This window comes from Uloborus diversus, chromosome 9 (genome assembly GCF_026930045.1).
Source record: "Uloborus diversus isolate 005 chromosome 9, Udiv.v.3.1, whole genome shotgun sequence".
NCBI lineage: Eukaryota > Metazoa > Arthropoda > Arachnida > Araneae > Uloboridae > Uloborus > Uloborus diversus.
The window spans coordinates 83,023,573-83,040,822 of NC_072739.1; the positions used below are offsets into that span (position 1 = coordinate 83,023,573).

Genomic DNA, 17,250 nt, shown 5'->3' on the forward strand with positions numbered 1-17,250 from the left:
TGGGGTAATGACAACCGTCATAAGTAAATATGGATAACGTGCTTCAAATTCACTAATTACTAACTTAAAGTCAAATCTCTTATTAATGTAACTTATCAGTTTCTTTAGACACTAGTATATCGCACAACGGCTCATTTCAGCCAAGTGGGACATGTGTTTTAAACGCCTATTTCTTCTGCCATATGAAATTTTAAGTGTCAGATATTTGAAAGAAAAAAAAAAGAAAAAACCGAGCTGATGTGTGCATCACATGACTTCCTTTTACGGCTATTTAATGATAATAGTGTCTTGGAGTAAGCAAAGAAACTTGAAATATTTTTACCCAAAGTTTGTTGCGAACCGAAGCAAAAAAAAGTTTTATACAGATTTATATTGGACATTTTAATATGATTCAATGGTTAACTCTCTTAATGTTGCTAATAGTGGCCAAAATAAAACCAAATTATATTTAAAAAAAAAAAAACGCCAAACTTGTCGCCAAGCAAAACGGAAATAAAGCCCAATTTTTGGATGAAAATTTTTTGGCGAATACAATACTTCCTTTACTTCGTAAAAGGAAGTAAAAAGAGTACATATTGAATTCTCCACTAACTGTTTTGAAAATTATACATAAGAAACTAATATGTGCAAATAGTTTTCAAATTTAGCACGCATGCTAAAAACGGCCTTTAATGATAATAAAACTTGACTGTTGACGAAGATAAGTAAATAAATTACGAAACGTAATCTGAACGACATTCATAAAAAATCTATGGAAAACCGCAATAAACCTTTTGAGGAACATTATGGGACATATGAGGCAGTGAGAAGCAAAGGGATGAAAGTGCCAAAAAATAAAAATTTCGAGATAATCAGTATACAAATGGAAGGTAAACCTCTCTTCCACGTTTACTAATAACCCTGGTAGAGGCTGCTCTACAACATGATTTATAAAAACATGTCAATGAAAGTTTACCTAGGACTGCAACATTAAATGCGTTTTACTCAAAACTTGAAAATGTCCACTTACATCCCTTTGGTTCTCGGTGCCTCATTTATAAGTTTTTTTTTTCTTTTGACTGATTGCAGAATGTAGATCATTTGTCACCTAAGATTGAACGACCTTGTAAGGCACTACTTTACATTTAATCGTACATATTGAATTTTTCACTCTACCGCAAAGATTATGCTTTTCAAACAGTTAAAGAGCAACTTAAGCTCATCTGACAAACTAATTTAATTTGCAACCTAGTGAAGGCCTTAGTCTAACATGTAGCGACAACTGACAGCGAACTGTAAAGAATTTGAAACTTATTTAGTTAAAAGCTTTTCTAATGCACGGAAGGCAAATTGTAACTGTCGTTTGACGGTTAAGATCCAACTACGTTTTGTGGTTCAATTTGTATTTAAGAGCAAACACGTGTTTCAGGGTTACAAGAAACCCTTTCCTCGTGCACTGATGAGGAATTGGGGTTCCTTGTAATTTTGAAATGCGTATTCTACAGCTTTCATTAAGCCACTAAAAAAATATCCTTATATATATATATATATATATATATATATATATATATATATATATATATATATATATATATATATATATATATATATATATATATATATATATATATATATGACAGCGAATGATCGAGTAACGTGGACGTCATCAAAATGAAACTCGCGCCATGGTATGATAATTTGATAATATTTTTGGCGATGTTTGACATGCAGGGAAATGCTTTATTTTTGACGAGGCTGACCTGGATCCGGTAACTTAACTGTTGTACTGGTAAGACTCATTTTAGGAGAATGAAGAAACGAAAAAATGGTCAACAATCAACTTTATCTAATGGCGTTTAGGGTTAATCCACTGAAGTTAGGGTTACAATTTCAACCATCAAAATATCACCAAACAGGCAATGGCTTCGTTCAAATGTAGAAACAATTTCAATTTCATATCTTGACGAGTGACTTTCTAGTGATTAAAACAAAAGCACAGAAATGTCAAGAAAATGCCAAAAAAAAAAAAAAAAAAAAAGCTATTTCAAGGCCAGATTATGAGAGAAAGAAAAATCTAACACAGAGAGCAGATATGTCCCGCTCGCAAAGTGTTAGCGGTGTTAAGTGTATTGAGTTGTGTTTTGACACATATTTTGGAATTGAGAGTAATGTCAGTTTTATGAAATTATCATTAGTGTTAACTACCGACGAATTAAAATTGCATAAAGTTTAACTCTACTACATCGTCTTAAAATATTACAGAAAACTTTCCCTTTAAAATTATTTATGTTTTTCCTCTTCTAATTCATCTTCGATTTATGATTGCACCCGAACAGCCGTTCAAAATTCTTATTTTCATTCAAAAATAATTGCATTTCGAACTTTTCGCATTCCATGGAATAATGGAATGCAGTTATTTGCGTACGGCAACGAAGCTTATTAGGCATTTCTGAAATTCAGATTTTTGTTGGTATAAAAAAGAAAAGAATTTGAAGTTCGGAAAAGAGAGAGAAAAAAAAAAAAAGCTGGGAAGGTATACGGCATGCATATTTTGTGTTAGACTTGTTTACGAAAATTCTGCATTTCTTTGATTTCTTTGGCGTTTTTTGAACCTAACAATCGCCAAGGAAAAAGCTTCTGGAAAAGATAGAAGAAAAATTATTAAAACGCAGGCCCGGCTGAAGAGAAAATGAAAAAAAGAAAAAGAAAAACAGAAACTGTATGGATGAAAGAAAATGATAATAAAGAAGATGAAAGAGAAAAAAAACGACAACAAGGAAAACGCCTGGAGACTGGATCTCATTTTTGGCACCAATTTGCAAAACCGTTTTTCTCTGAGATCAAATAATAAGTACGACGCACTGTTGCATTCACTTCCGACGCATATATAACAGCCGGCTGGAATGCGCTGTAAATATGAACTAAAATAAATAAATAAACGCTGGGTACAAACACAAAATAGAGAACACGGGAAAATCCTTTTTGCACGTTAATCTTGCTTTCCAGAGCGTCAGAAAGGCAGGGGATATTGAGTAAAAGCGCTAAAGATTTTATTTAGTTTTGTTTTACTGTTGTTATTGCATCGGGCGCGAATCAAACTAAAAATATATGCTAAAAACGTCCGGAAATTTGGATAAACAAGATCTAAAAATTTCCCCGACTAAATGCGAACGGACAGATTTCTTGTTAGGGACAAAAATGAGATAAGAAATTCTCTCTTTAAAGATATAATGGTGGGTGTGGAGCATTCACGTATTGACGGAGGGTGAAAGTGGGAGGAGCGAGAGCGTTTTTGGGGGGTGATGGTACGTATTAGGGGGAGGCGTCAGGACATTGATTTAATAGATAAAAGTAGCGATAACGGGTTGTTTAAATTTATGTCACGGCACACAATATTTTGCGCAAATGTTCCATTAAATATTTCAAAACAAAAGATTTTGAATGCTGATGAAAATTTGATATTTTAGAGGTGGTTGAAAGTTTTATAAAGATATGCAATTTTTCCGCTCTCGCTTTCTATTTATATATATTTTCGATAAGTCTTTTTTCCTGAAAATTAACTCTATTTCCACATCTAAACGATGTTCACAAATTGCTGTTTTTGGTTTATGGTTTCTGAATATTTTGCAAGTGAAATGAAAAATGATCAAAAAATATGATCAAAAAACATGATCAAAATGAAAGAAAAAAAAGAATGGAGCACAAACTTAAGAAAATGCAGCAAATAGCTACAGTAAAACCTGTCTACAACGATACTGTTGGGACCTAAAAAAAAATATCGTAATAGACAGGTTATCGTTATAGGCAGTTTGTTATGCTGACATTTTTCTGGGGTCAAAGAAAATATATTGTTATAGGCAGGTTACTGTTATAGACAGTATCGTTATACACAGGTTTCACTGTAGTTCAAAGCTACAATGAAACTTCTTTATCAATGCAAAAGTGTTCAACGCACAACAAAAAAGTCGTTTCACTCACGACTTTTTTTGCTGTGTTGAGCACTTGATGAAGTCCTTACTGCTTACTGTAACCTTAAAATAGTTATTCGGTGCATTTTTTTCATAAGTTGTACTTTATTCAAGTTGTTTTTTATTTTAACCATACTTTATAGCACAGTATTTGGAACCATTTTTCATTTCACTTGTAGACTACAGCTAATAACATTTTCGTTGTGTGTCGAGCACTTTTTCATTGATAAAAAATAATATTTTCCCTCGTAGCCTGGAAATAGCTATTTTTTGCATCAGATTTATAGACAGATGAATAAGAGATAATGTATAAACTTGTAAATATATTGATTCTATCGTTATAAGAATGTTTTGAGGATATTAAAGAACAATGTAAAAATTTAGTTAATTGAATGATTTATTATTTGATTTTTAATTTTTCTTAATTTTGTCGGAATAGTTCTCCAACTTAAAATATACTTTCAACTCGTTGACCCGGCAAACGTTGTTCTGCCATATAAATATTTTCTAGTGAATATTTTGGTTGTTAATCAAATAATAACGAATGTTTTTCAAGTTTTTAGGGATGAGATCTTTGACAGAAAGAGGAATGGAGCGCTGTAGATGATGATCACCGATAAAAGCAGAAAAAAAAAAACACCAACCATTCATTTTTTCAATACAATGCATTTCATTAATGTAACGAATCAACTTATTGTTTGAGTTCTTAAAAGTTAAACTTAATGAAAAAGTGATATATTTTTTTATCCTAAATTATGGAAATTAAATAAAGAAAATCAATATTCGTTTGGAAGAACAATTGAGTGTACGATATTTTTTGTCAGTCCATCTTTAGCCAACACAAATAAGCTAGATGGTTTGTCGCTTGCCAACGCGAGAACATACCATATATAATTGTTCGTGTGAAAACCATGGTGTGCCCAAATCTAAGCGCAAACAGACATCGTTTGGCCTTGCGACTTGATGATTGTCATTGCGAATGCATATCTAACACACTTCTGGACAACATTTTGAACCGTTCAAAATTTTGCACGCACTGCTTTGTGATTAAAACGTCAAAATGATTTTAAAAAATTTTGTTGCCATCTTCCGTTTGTCTACAAATTAAATGTTAGTAATTAATTTAAGGAAGGCTTTTACAATGATTTTCAACAATAGTTTTTACAATGATTTTCAACACTAGTTTTTACAATGATTTTCAAAAAAAAAAAAAAAAAAAGTTCTTAATCGGGACACTGATAACTTAGCGGTATGAAATGTTTTTTACAACCTATTCTCACACCTACCAAATAAACATACAAAATTCGTAAAAATCGTCGAGCCGTTTCGGAGGAGTTCAAACACTAACACCGTGACCGAAAATATTTTATATATTTGATTTTCATGTACTTCATAATCTTCAATTGGGTAGAACAGACGATCAATAGAATTTCTTTACAATTAAAATTTTTTAACTAAAATTGCAAAACCTTATGGTTTGTTAGAGTTTTTTTTTCTATCAAGTCTTTTTCACTTAAAGGACTTAAAGGTTTGATTTCGCAAACTTATGAGATGATCAAGTTTTTATCAATCAACTAGGAGGTCCGCTTCCTGCTCGCTTCGCTCACCGACCCCCTAGTCTGGATATCTACTGTCCAACTAAGTATGAAACAACCTTAAGCTATAATAGTGCAAATGAATAATCCATGTTTAAAGTGCGCTAGATCATTAAAAGTATTTTGACACTTTCAAAAATTCACATGTGTTCGGATTTCCCGAGAAATAAAGATTAATTTTTCTATAACTTTTGTCGCATAAAAGGTATGTTCCCGCTGTCATTTTCCAATAAAAATTAAATCTTTCATGCATTTGAGGGACCAGCAACAAATTGAGAAAACAAAAAGAGGTTTTTGATCAGCCTTCATCGCAAAAAGCTTCGAATGAGCTATAAATTTCAGGAATAAGTTTAAGAAATAAAGAATTTAGTTTTATACGTATTTAGTTTGTTAAGTGAAAATATCACTTATATTCAAGAAGATATAAACACTTATACAAATTTTATTTGAAGGTTTTTGACTCATGACACGCTGAGTTTTCCGTCACCTCTAACCCAAACTTTTAGAAAATAGGACAGCATACAAGAAAAACATAATACTAAAACTTGAAATTAAAATATTGTGAGTTTAATGAAACATTAACGTACACAGCAATAAATTTTTCACTGCGCATGCGCGAAAGATCAAGTAAATTTCCCAACTCATAACAAAATTCCAGTTCAATATTTTAAAAGTATAGAAAGATGTCGGCGATGTAATGAGACGAATTTCAATTATTCTTGGAAGGGCTATGAATCGTGAGGGATCGTTTGCAAATTTGCAACTTGTCTGCAATCGATCAGTGTGATTCATGAGAAAAGTGGCTCATTTGTGAACGAACCCTTACAATTCGTCGCCTATCGAAGAATTATTGAAATTTGGCTCATTAGATCGGCGATATCGTTCAAAATTTTCAAATTATTGAACTATAATAGTTTTATTAGTTGGGGATCTACTTAGGTTCGCGCAAGCGCAGTAAAAAATGAATTGTTTTAAAATATAATATTTCATCACGTTTTCAATATTTAAGTTTCAAATTAAAGTATTATGCTTCTCCTGTTAGCTGAAATGATTTTTTTTTTTATATTTTAAAGTTTGGTAAGGAGTGACGGAAAGTCTGCTTGTTATGACCCAAAAACCATTAAATAAAATTTGTGTTTTCGAAAGAAATGATACTATCTTCGTAAATATAAGTGATACTTTCACGAAAATATAAAAATTAATTCTACGTAGTAAGCAAACTAATGTCTGAAATTTACAGCTAATTCCCACCTATTTGCGTTGCAGTATGGTCAAAAACCTTTTCTTGTTCTTTTAATTGTTGCTGGTTTCCTACATGCATGGGATATTTACATTTAACTGGAAAATGACAGCTGTAGCATACCTTTTATGTGAAAAAAAAAAATACAGAACAATTGAAACAGCGAGAAGCAAAGGGGTGCATGTGAATGTGAGAAAACTGAAAATTTTCAGACAACCAGTACAGATGATAGGAGCCTCTCTTCTGTTTTGGGACAAGAAATAGTAATAGTCACGATGGTAAATGACTAGTACTATCGAGATGACTAAATAAATGGTAGGTGACTAAATCACATGCAACGTGATTTAGAAGAAAATTTAATGAAAGCCTACCAAAAGAAACACGTTTCACGTGTCAAACACGTTTTACTCAAAACTTTAAAACGTCCACTTACACTAGTGGACTTACGTTTGGACATTTTTCAATGGTTTAAAGATTTCATCATAGACTTATTAGCTTTATTTATTTCTCCTAAATCATTAATTTATAACTTTTCTAATATGTATGTATTCATTTTATGTGAGTATTACCTAAATTTATTTTATTTTATTTTTTAGTGCGAACTATTAACAAAAATCGTTTTCAAATGATTTATTTAGATAATTAGCTTTAGAAAATAAAAAGTAGTAATTTTTCATTGATTGATTAATTGATTATTTATTATTCATTTATTTAATATTGTGAAATAATACTATATTATTTTTATTGTAACATTTACTATTGTTTAATAATTAAAAAAAACAACATACTATTCGCATGCAATGAATACATACATATTAGAGTAGCAATAAATAAATGATATAAGTGGAATAAATAAATATGTTATACAATGTTGAATGATGAAATCTTTAAAGAATTTAAAAGTGTACAGAATTAAGTCCACTAGTGTACATCCCTTTGCTTCTCACTATCTTATTTGAGACAGTGATAAGCAAAGGGTGTAAGTGGCAAAACTAAAAATTTGGAGATAACCAGTACAAATGGTAGGTGAACCTCTCCTTTGTCTTGGGGCAAGATATAGTACTAGTAGCCCTGGTAGGTTCTGTTATGCAGCATGGTTTAGAAAAAATTTTCACTGAAAGTCTACCTAGGACATTATCTTTAAGCGTGTTTTACTCAAAAACTTGAAAATGTCCAATTACTTCCCTTTGCTTCTCACTGCCTTCATTGGTCTCTTATTTCTCGAAAAATCTGTAAAAATGAATTTTCGAAATTGTTTCAATATTTTTGGTGATGCAGTATATCAAATTTCATAATGTCCAGTGGATGTAAATACGAAAAAATAATTTTACAGAGCATTATAAATATCAAGACGTTTAATGGGCCGATATGAATAACAGAATTGTTTTTGGGCGAATAGGCTGTTACCCATCCAAACTGTCATCAGTTTCTTCAAAGCACAAATGAGTCCAAAGTTGAAATCTGAATTCTAGTTTTAGACCAAGAGGCTGTTACACATCCAAAATGTCATCAGTTTCTTCAAAGCACAAATGAATCCAAAGTTGAAATCTGAATTCTAGTTTTAGACCAAGAGTTGAAATTTTAGATCCGACTCTGTGTTTAAACTCAGTTCTACTGCAGAAAAGCACAAGACATATTGATTTTCTCTCCAGGGTTCCCCGTACCTACCACTGTTTGTAACCAGTTGGATGCGACCCTGAAGACAGTTCTGAATTTTTAATCCAGACCAGGAGCCAAGCAATCTCTGATTCAGCACCCCCCAGAGATATCGCTTCATTTGGAGGACTTTGCGACCACGAGCATATTTAAAGTCCCCCGGTCACTATTAATAAAGACGGTGGATCTTCGACGGGCTAGGTACCCTCCTGTCACAAGGTTGATGCCTTACCCATCTGGCCACCACGGCACATGAGACATACCAGGCAAAGCACGTCCTGAATAAGTTCATCTTTAGGTTTCAGAGTGTAAAAGAATACATTCATGCTCAAGATGCAATACAGTTTGTTAAATGATTATAAATATGAACATGTCGTTATATAGAATATTATAAAATGCAAAACTTTTGCGGGCCGTTGTCAATAACATTCTCACGAAAATAGTCATTAGTCCATAGGTTTCTTCAGTGTACAAACAAGTTCAAACCGAAAGCCTGAACTTTAGGTCAAGGGTCTAACCTTTAGACCAGACACGTCTCTTAAGCATATTTGTGCTCAGAAGATTAAGACATGTCAGGCGAGGCATTAACCAGAAACAAGTTCCACTGCTTATGAACCCAGAAAAAAAATGCTATGAAGCACTTTTTGTATGGTAAAGAAAAGAAATTTTTGAAATCTTTATTTTAAAAGGAAAAGGTCAAATTTCAACGCACCGAAAGAAGTATTCTGACAGCAGAGGAGTTGTGAGTCAAAATCGGTTAGGAAGGCAAATGGAAAATATTTGTTTTCGATGTCCGGCTTTACTTTTTGCTCTTCTCACATTTGTTCTTTTCATTTTGACAGGTGTTACAATATTGTGCTTATATCAGACATTAGATGTGCTTTGTTGCCATCTCGTGCGGTGACCACCAAAGTCCCGAAGTCCATAAGACTTGAGACCATTTTTTTTTTCAAATTTCCTTACTAAGAAATATCTCTGTAAAGTTTTTTTTAAATTTTTTTTTTAAATTGCTACACACTTATTATCCCCAAGAAAGGTGAAAAAAAAGAATAGAAGAAGAAGATAAATAACGGAAAAAAGAAGATAATAACGGAAGATAAATAACTTTTGCTGATTTTTCTATGTTTTATTGATTTTTAATTACAACACCAGTTTGATGACATTTATTTTTTACTTATTACTAATGAAAATAAGGAATGCTGATTGTAGGAAAAAATACATTTGCGGAAAAGCTAATATTTTACAAATGTAAAAAAATTAGTTTCATGGAATTCATAAAAGATTTTTTTCAATAGTAAGGGAATGTGTTGCAAAGGGAAATAGTAGGGCAAAGTAAAACGGTAAAATATTTACTGTTTTTTTTTTTTTTTGACATCTATCCGGTAATATTTTAACCATGTAGTACCACATGTAGTCTATTCCAGTCAAGAAAAGTTATCCCTGACTATCAAAGCAAAGGGAAAAAAAGCAAATTTTAAAAATGTATACTTATATTGTAATATTTTGAGGAAAGTCAAAAATTACTTTTCTTCTTATAAAATGATAAAGTTTTTGTTATTACGATTTTTAAAGATTAATTGATACCTTCTAATATTTGGTGCAGTATTTATGAATTTAATACTAAGCTTATTTTCGTTTTAAATATTTTATGCAAATAGTCAAGTGAATGCGGAACAAAGTGGATTGGTCAAAATGAAATATTTCATTCCGTTTACTTATTCAATTATTTATTAAAACAATTACGTATTCATTTATTAATTCATTTACTTGTATTCCTTCACTTAACAATCAGCTTATTTATATTCACATTCATTCATTTATTTTCTTATTCATTCACTATTTTATGAACTCATTAATTTTTTCTTACGTATTAATTTTTTTTATTTATTACTTCATTATCGGTTCATTTCGTCATTTGTTTTGTTTTTATTTACTCATACATTTGACCAAAAATATTTTTTGTAATCAAATAGAAACTATTTTGTTAGAAATATATATTACTTTTTAATTTGCACAATAAAAAAATCAAGCTCAAATTTTCCACTTTATTTTTGAAGGTACAAATTTACTGCCAAAATTTAAAAATAATGCTTCAATACAAGTTTTGTTATTAAATAGAGTTTTCTTTCCTTGTGTACCGCAATATTCAAAACAAATTTCCAATTTTTTCATTTTGAAAAAGTAAGTTATCTTAATTATTTCATTTTCCCATACATTCCTCAAAATCGCAACCTTAAAATTAACAGGACAAATTTTTTTCTGTAATGAAGTTCATGCTTCTAAATGCCTTATTAATATTTATGAAAAAACTTATCTTCAAAAATTTTGTGTCTTGAACAATTTGCTCTTTTGTAATCTTGAGTGTTCCCATTCAGCTCCTTAACTGGGGGTTAACTCATACTTTTAGGTATAATTTAGTACAAGATTTCTCAACGCTATGACCTAGTACATTATTTTTAAAATACTTTTTATGAATCATCTTCGTTTGCATCTTTAGAAGACGCAATTTTTGAACGCAAATATTTTTCAATTTCGAAACCTTTTGCTTTCTTTTTTTTTTTCATTCTTACATGAAATTATTACCTACTAGAAGTAATCATAAACAATGGTTCTAATTATTTTACCCATAAAAAGAACTAAAAAATGCCCTGTTCAAGGAAATAAAAAAAAAAAAGAAAAGAAGAAAAAACAAATTAATGCTTAAAAATCGAGGCAATTTAATATCAAAGTAGTAATTTTTTTAATTGTGCAAACAATCAGCTATTTTAATGAATAGTGGGAATATAATATAAAGCTCTCTTAATTAAAGTACGGCTTAACTAGTAGTTTCAAATGTATGTCAAAAAATAATATTTAGTAAATTTGAGGATATACTGGCAATTTCTAACTTTGGTAGAATGCCTATTAATGATTTATTTCCCCTCCATCATTTATTTTCACCTCATAAATAATGACATTGATAAGGTCTGTCACGGAGGTGAGGAATTTTAAATTAATATAGGCCTAATACGTAGGTCAGTCAGAAAGTTAGTTGCACTACTTCATAAATATGTTCCGTCAAAGAAAATTTTGATGAAATTCCGTGGTAACACTTCAGATATGTACTTTTATCATTTGACGAAGCGACTTCCCCGAGACAAGTTCAGTTTTTCTGGTTATCAGTCGCAAACATGTCTCGACAGCTGCAAGTAGCGTCCACATTGGAAATGCGTGCAGTGATTCGATTTTGTGGGTAAAAAGACGCAACTGCACTGAAATTTATGAGCAGTAGCATGAAGTGTATGGTGAAAATGCAATGTCGCGTTAACCTATCGTGAAATGGTGCAACATGTTTGAGACTGGATTTACAGATATTGAAGACGCTGAGCGCGAGGTAAGATCAAGTTTAGGTGGGAAGTGAGGGATCACCTTCCCTAGCTGCCTTAACCTTTCACCTACTGACTTCGATGTTTTTAGTCCCATAGAACAAGAACTTTTAAAGTGACGATACCATTCGGATGACGAAGTGAAAGCTGTAACCCAATAATGGTTATTGTACGCTGGACGGGATTTCTTTGCAGAAGGCATCGAAAACCTTGTACCAAGTCTTGACAAATGCTTAAATAACGGAGGTGGCAACTTTGAAAAGTAGATTTTGAATGGAACTTTAAGATACAAATAAAGTTATTATAAAATTTCAATCCTTTTTTTGTTTTCTTGAGCAATGCAAATAACTTTCTGACTGACCCTCGTAGGTATATTTTTTACGGCAAAAACATTTTTTTTCGTAGCTAAAATTTGCACATGTTAAGCATATGAAAACTTGTTCACTTCTTTTTTTACATTAGTTTACATCCCTGAAATCCAAGTTCACGGAGATGAGAGTTTTTAAAGCAAAATCTATTCTTTTGTTTTTCGACAAAAATCTCACAACTTCCACTATGGCTAAAACTAAATTATTGTTAAAAATTTGTTGGCACGTTTAAATAGATATATTTTTTGATGAAATTAAAAATTATTGTTAAATGAATCGTTCCTTAAAGTTTTTACTGCAAAAGCCGTGTGACAGAAAAGTTACCCTTTTTGAAGAATGACTCATCTAAGAAATTGGCTTTGATTTTTGCAGCTGAATTTCACTTTATGTAATATATAAAATAATACAAAAAAACTTCAAAATTGGTTTTCAACCAACCCTAATTTTATTTTACTGTTGGACCTAATAGTTTCTTCTTTTTTTCATTTGAACTTTATTTAGTTTTTTCTTTAACTTTTTTCGACTTTTTTGGATGATTTTTTAATTGTTTCATTTAACTATTGTTTTGTAACTCCCTTTTTTCCACCATTTCGAAATTCCTCATTATTTACCAATATTCAATTCATCTATGAAATTTCAGTCCCCCTGTCGTTATTATGTTTTCAAAATTCCGCCAAGATTCTTTCAAAACTTCAGGTGATTATTTTTCATTTTTTAGAATATTTTCTCTAAATTTAAAATAATGATGTTTTATTGCAATGATTTAGTAATATTTTCTTATTACCTAACCTCGTTATAAATGTTTAACATTTTTCTTCTCTCGTAATACATTTGACAAGAGAAAAACATTTGAATAAATAGTTCATATTCTCAAATTTCTTTCTAACTTTTAGGCATTATTTCCCACTGTATGACTTTTTCCAAGAGTTTTTTCCCATTTTATGTTTCCCTTAGCTTTATGATCATCATTTTGTCATTTCAAGCTGTATTTCCGGATTAATTATGCTACTTTCTTTTAATATGTTTTGGTATTACACCCCACATTTTTTTAAAAAATGTTTTTTTAGAATTTAACCATATTTTAGGTGCATTATGTACGGAATTTCACTTCATTTCTTAATTAATAATTTTTACAGAATCATTATTTTTGTACTTTTTTAGGTTTTTTTTTTCCCTTTCAACGTTTTGGTTTTATTTTCTATTCACATATTTGCCACTCCTAGTTTTATAACTATTTCCAGACTTTATTTTTCGGACCCATTTCACCGATTGCTGTTTTACTGACAGTTAACAATATAGTCGTACGTTGAAGAAACAAGAAGAGAGCATGGTTGATAAAATAATCTTAGACTGTTTTCAAATTTTTTTTAACTCAAGAATGTTACAACTAATACACCTAGCGTACCAAATGAGAAATTGAAAATGTTCACACAATAACTACAATGCGTAATTTGAATTGGTAAATAGGACCTAAATATTATGCTAAACCTTTCGTTTTTTAAATTTGCTCTTTATTGACGCTTATTTATCTTTTTTTTTGTGTGTTTCGAAACACAAAGTGTAATTTATTTAGATCATTGCTATTTTGTTACCTTTTGAATTCTCCGACGCTTCCAAACCAAACATATTCTCAATATTTTGCCAAGCGAAAAAAACGCGCCAAGCTATCTGCAGGTAAGCTATCAGCTTCTCACAGATTACCTAAAAATCAAAGTTATATTTGTTATAATTTTCTAAAACTTTCAAAGGCTGTATCACATTTTTAAGAGTTTTTTTTTTTTTTAATTTAAATACCCAAATCTTTTCCGAATTGGAAATAATAGTATCTACCTTTCTTTCACTGAAGAGTGTGCTCAATCTATCTGTAGATAGATTGATTAGAATTTGACGAGCATGCTGCATAATGCTCAGGCGTAATTTTGATATCGCTTTCTCGGCTATGTTGATTAAATTTTGAAGCTTATGGTCACTTAAGAAAAAAATGGCGCAGGCGTGAGTACGCAAATAAAGATTGCGCAATGCGACACGTTCGGTCACTATGTCTGGCAACATATGTCCGACAAAACTGTAACCAGTCTCTCTCACTACAGTGAGAGGTAATTAAGATTGAGTGATTTTGAATATGTCATTATACTCGGCGCACAAAAGATAAGACTTAGCATTAAATTGAAATCTTCGTATGTAACCAATTCACGAATATATTGTGAAAATAAGGTATCCGGTAAATCATGGAGTTTTCGACAAGGTGTTGCCGAAACAGACCTAAAAAAGAATCGGAAAATCGTTGACTAATCATAACCTAGAAATGATATAGCGGTAGAACACTTTTTCAAACTGCTTCAGATTCTATTGCTAGAGCATCGACAAGTGTCATCGTGTGAACTGTTCAGTAGATCACTAATAGTTTGAGTTTCGAAGTCAAAAGTTCACTCGTAGCTGTACGGCACAGTCTAGTATGTCTCATCTGAGCGACTAATACATATATTTTATCTATTTTCAATAGTTAATGTGGTTTAAATTTAGTTTTTTTTCTACACTTCAACAGGTTATCTTCCGTAAAGTAACAACTCTCTTGTGCCGTATTATGTTTTATTGTATTATTGTAAAGCTTTTATGTATTGTTTTTGTCTACTTTATTACATATATATTGATGTTAAATTATCAGAATTTTTGTCAATAGCAAATCAAAATTGTAACTGATAATAATGTAATTTTTTATATATTTAAATAAAATTCCTCAGAGAGCCACTTGCTCAGATTTATCAGAACATTTAAAACCGATAAACCGAGCAATTTGTAGGTGCGGGTGGTCTCTGAGGGTGTCAAGTGTCAAGTTTCTCATCTGAGCCCGTCAACATCTCCGTAAACCGCATATTCATATAACAATTTTTTGCTTATCTGTGAATTTTTAAAAGGGAACTGATGACTTTTCGGAAACCCTGAACATCACTTGATTTTAAACAACATAATAAACAAACTAGAACCACATTTTGTAATAATTTCTAAATGGTCAATAATTTGGGGAGACCCTCAAAGCTCAGAGGGCCCTAGGCCAATCCCTATGGGCCTAATGGTAAATAAAGCACTGCATTTGAGTGTAGTTTCATGATCTAGATTTAGATACCATTCTTTCATAACAATAGGAATTAGAATGAAGTGAATCCACATGACTGCTTACTATAGATTTCAGACATTTTGTCGAATATGCAGAAAAATACTTGACGATGTGTCCAGAAGCTTTCACGAAAGAAAAAAAAGTTTATAGTGAAGAAACAATCTGTGACTTAAACCAATATTTAGTTGAAATATTTATGGAAGTTTCAGTTTCGTTTTATTAATTTTTATTCAGCTTTTCTCTTACTTTATTTAGTCCGCACTTCTCAGAAACTTTTAGCAGCCTCTGATATTTCCCCAGCTGACTTTTATTTTTTATTCACTGATTTCTCTCACCGACGTAAGATAATTATACTTTATTTCAAGATTTGCATTACTTTTCCTACTTATTTGCTATTTTTCGTCCCCCCTACACCCATACGTTATCATTATTTTCCCATTACCTAATTTTTCTTCTGTAAAGTCTTCGGCCTTTCTTACAATCTTTGATTTTTTTTGAGTGCTACGCTCGCATTGCTTGAATGTTGCTGATTTATTGTTTAATACTTCCTGAATTTATTTTCTTCTCTGTTCATCCAAACTTTTGATCTTTTAGCACCCGAAAGGTTAGACTATATTTTCAGTTTATTAAGTTATTTCTTACATATACACTCCTGTTTGTGAAAATTGCAACACCACGAAAGACTTACGCGAATAAGCTGAAAATTGCAGGAAATGTAAAGTAGGGCATGATATGCAAATGATTAGAATTGCAGACCGGTAGCGCATGCGTATGCTGAGCAGCGCCCTCTGAACGGCGGATCGAACCAAATATAAATAGACGGCTGTAGCAAGGCGTGTATGATTATTGGTGGTTATATGCTAGAATAAACGTTAATTGAATCTTTACTATGCCTCTTCGACTAAAAAAAAGCGAAATTTGAGCAAATTTCGGAGTTTGAACGGGGCAGAATCGTCGGCCTTCGTGAAGCTGGATTGTTTTATCGTGCAGTAGCCGCTCGTATGCAGCGTAACAGCAGCACAATAGCGTGTTTGGAAGCAGTGAACGGACGAGGGTCGGACAGCTCGGAATCCGGGAGTGGACCCCGAAATGTGATGTCAGTTCGCGATGACAGACACCTGGTGCGTATGACACTGACGGACCGCTACAGGTGTTTCATTGTATGCTTCATCAATTCGGAGACGTCTGCTGCAGCGTGGGCCACGCGCATTCCTTTATACAGGATTCCTCTCACGCAAAACAGTCGTCGCCTGCGGCTACAACGGGCCAATGTGTATAGGAGCCGGCGTGCTGATTGGTAGCATGTTGTCTTTTCTGACGAATCTCGCTTCAGTTTGTGGCACCATGATGGCCGAATTCATGTCAGGCGCTATGCCGGTGAACGGCACATTCCGGAGTGCATTATCGAACAGCACAGTGGACGAACACTCTGAGTTATGGTCTGGAGTGCCATAGCATATCGTGGACGATCACAATTGCTACGAATTGTGGGCAATTTGAACAGTACCCGATACATAAACGAAGATTTACAGTCCCAAGCTATTCCTTTCCTACAAGGATTGCCAGGGGCTGTATTCCAGCAGGATAATGCCCGTCCACATGTCGCCAGGACTGTCAAATCCTACCTTGATTCGCAGCAGGTACAGCTTCTTCCTTGCCTTGCATATTCCCCGGATATGTCACCGATTGAACATGTGTGGGATTTCGTTGGGCGGCACCTCGCTCGTGATCCTCGGTTGCGCATACAAACAATATGGAATACTCTTCCTCAGGCAGATATTCAAATTTTGTTTCACTCCATGCCGAGTCGTGTAGCAGCTCTTATTGCGGCACGTGGTGGCCACACAAAATACTAATTTCTATCTCTTTTTATCATTTGTTTGATTTGAAAATGTAATCATTTATTTGTACCATTACCACTCAACTGTGTATTAAATTTCATTCAACTATGATGCTTCCTTCAT

The 17,250-nt window shown here is 32.4% G+C and overlaps 1 protein-coding gene across 1 annotated transcript in view; it reads right to left on the reverse strand.

Annotated features, from left to right (window-relative positions):
- The window catches only part of LOC129229400 (protein-L-histidine N-pros-methyltransferase-like), a 378,419-nt gene that overhangs the window by 96,796 nt on the left and 264,373 nt on the right, over window positions 1-17,250 (reverse strand). The window lies entirely within an intron of this gene.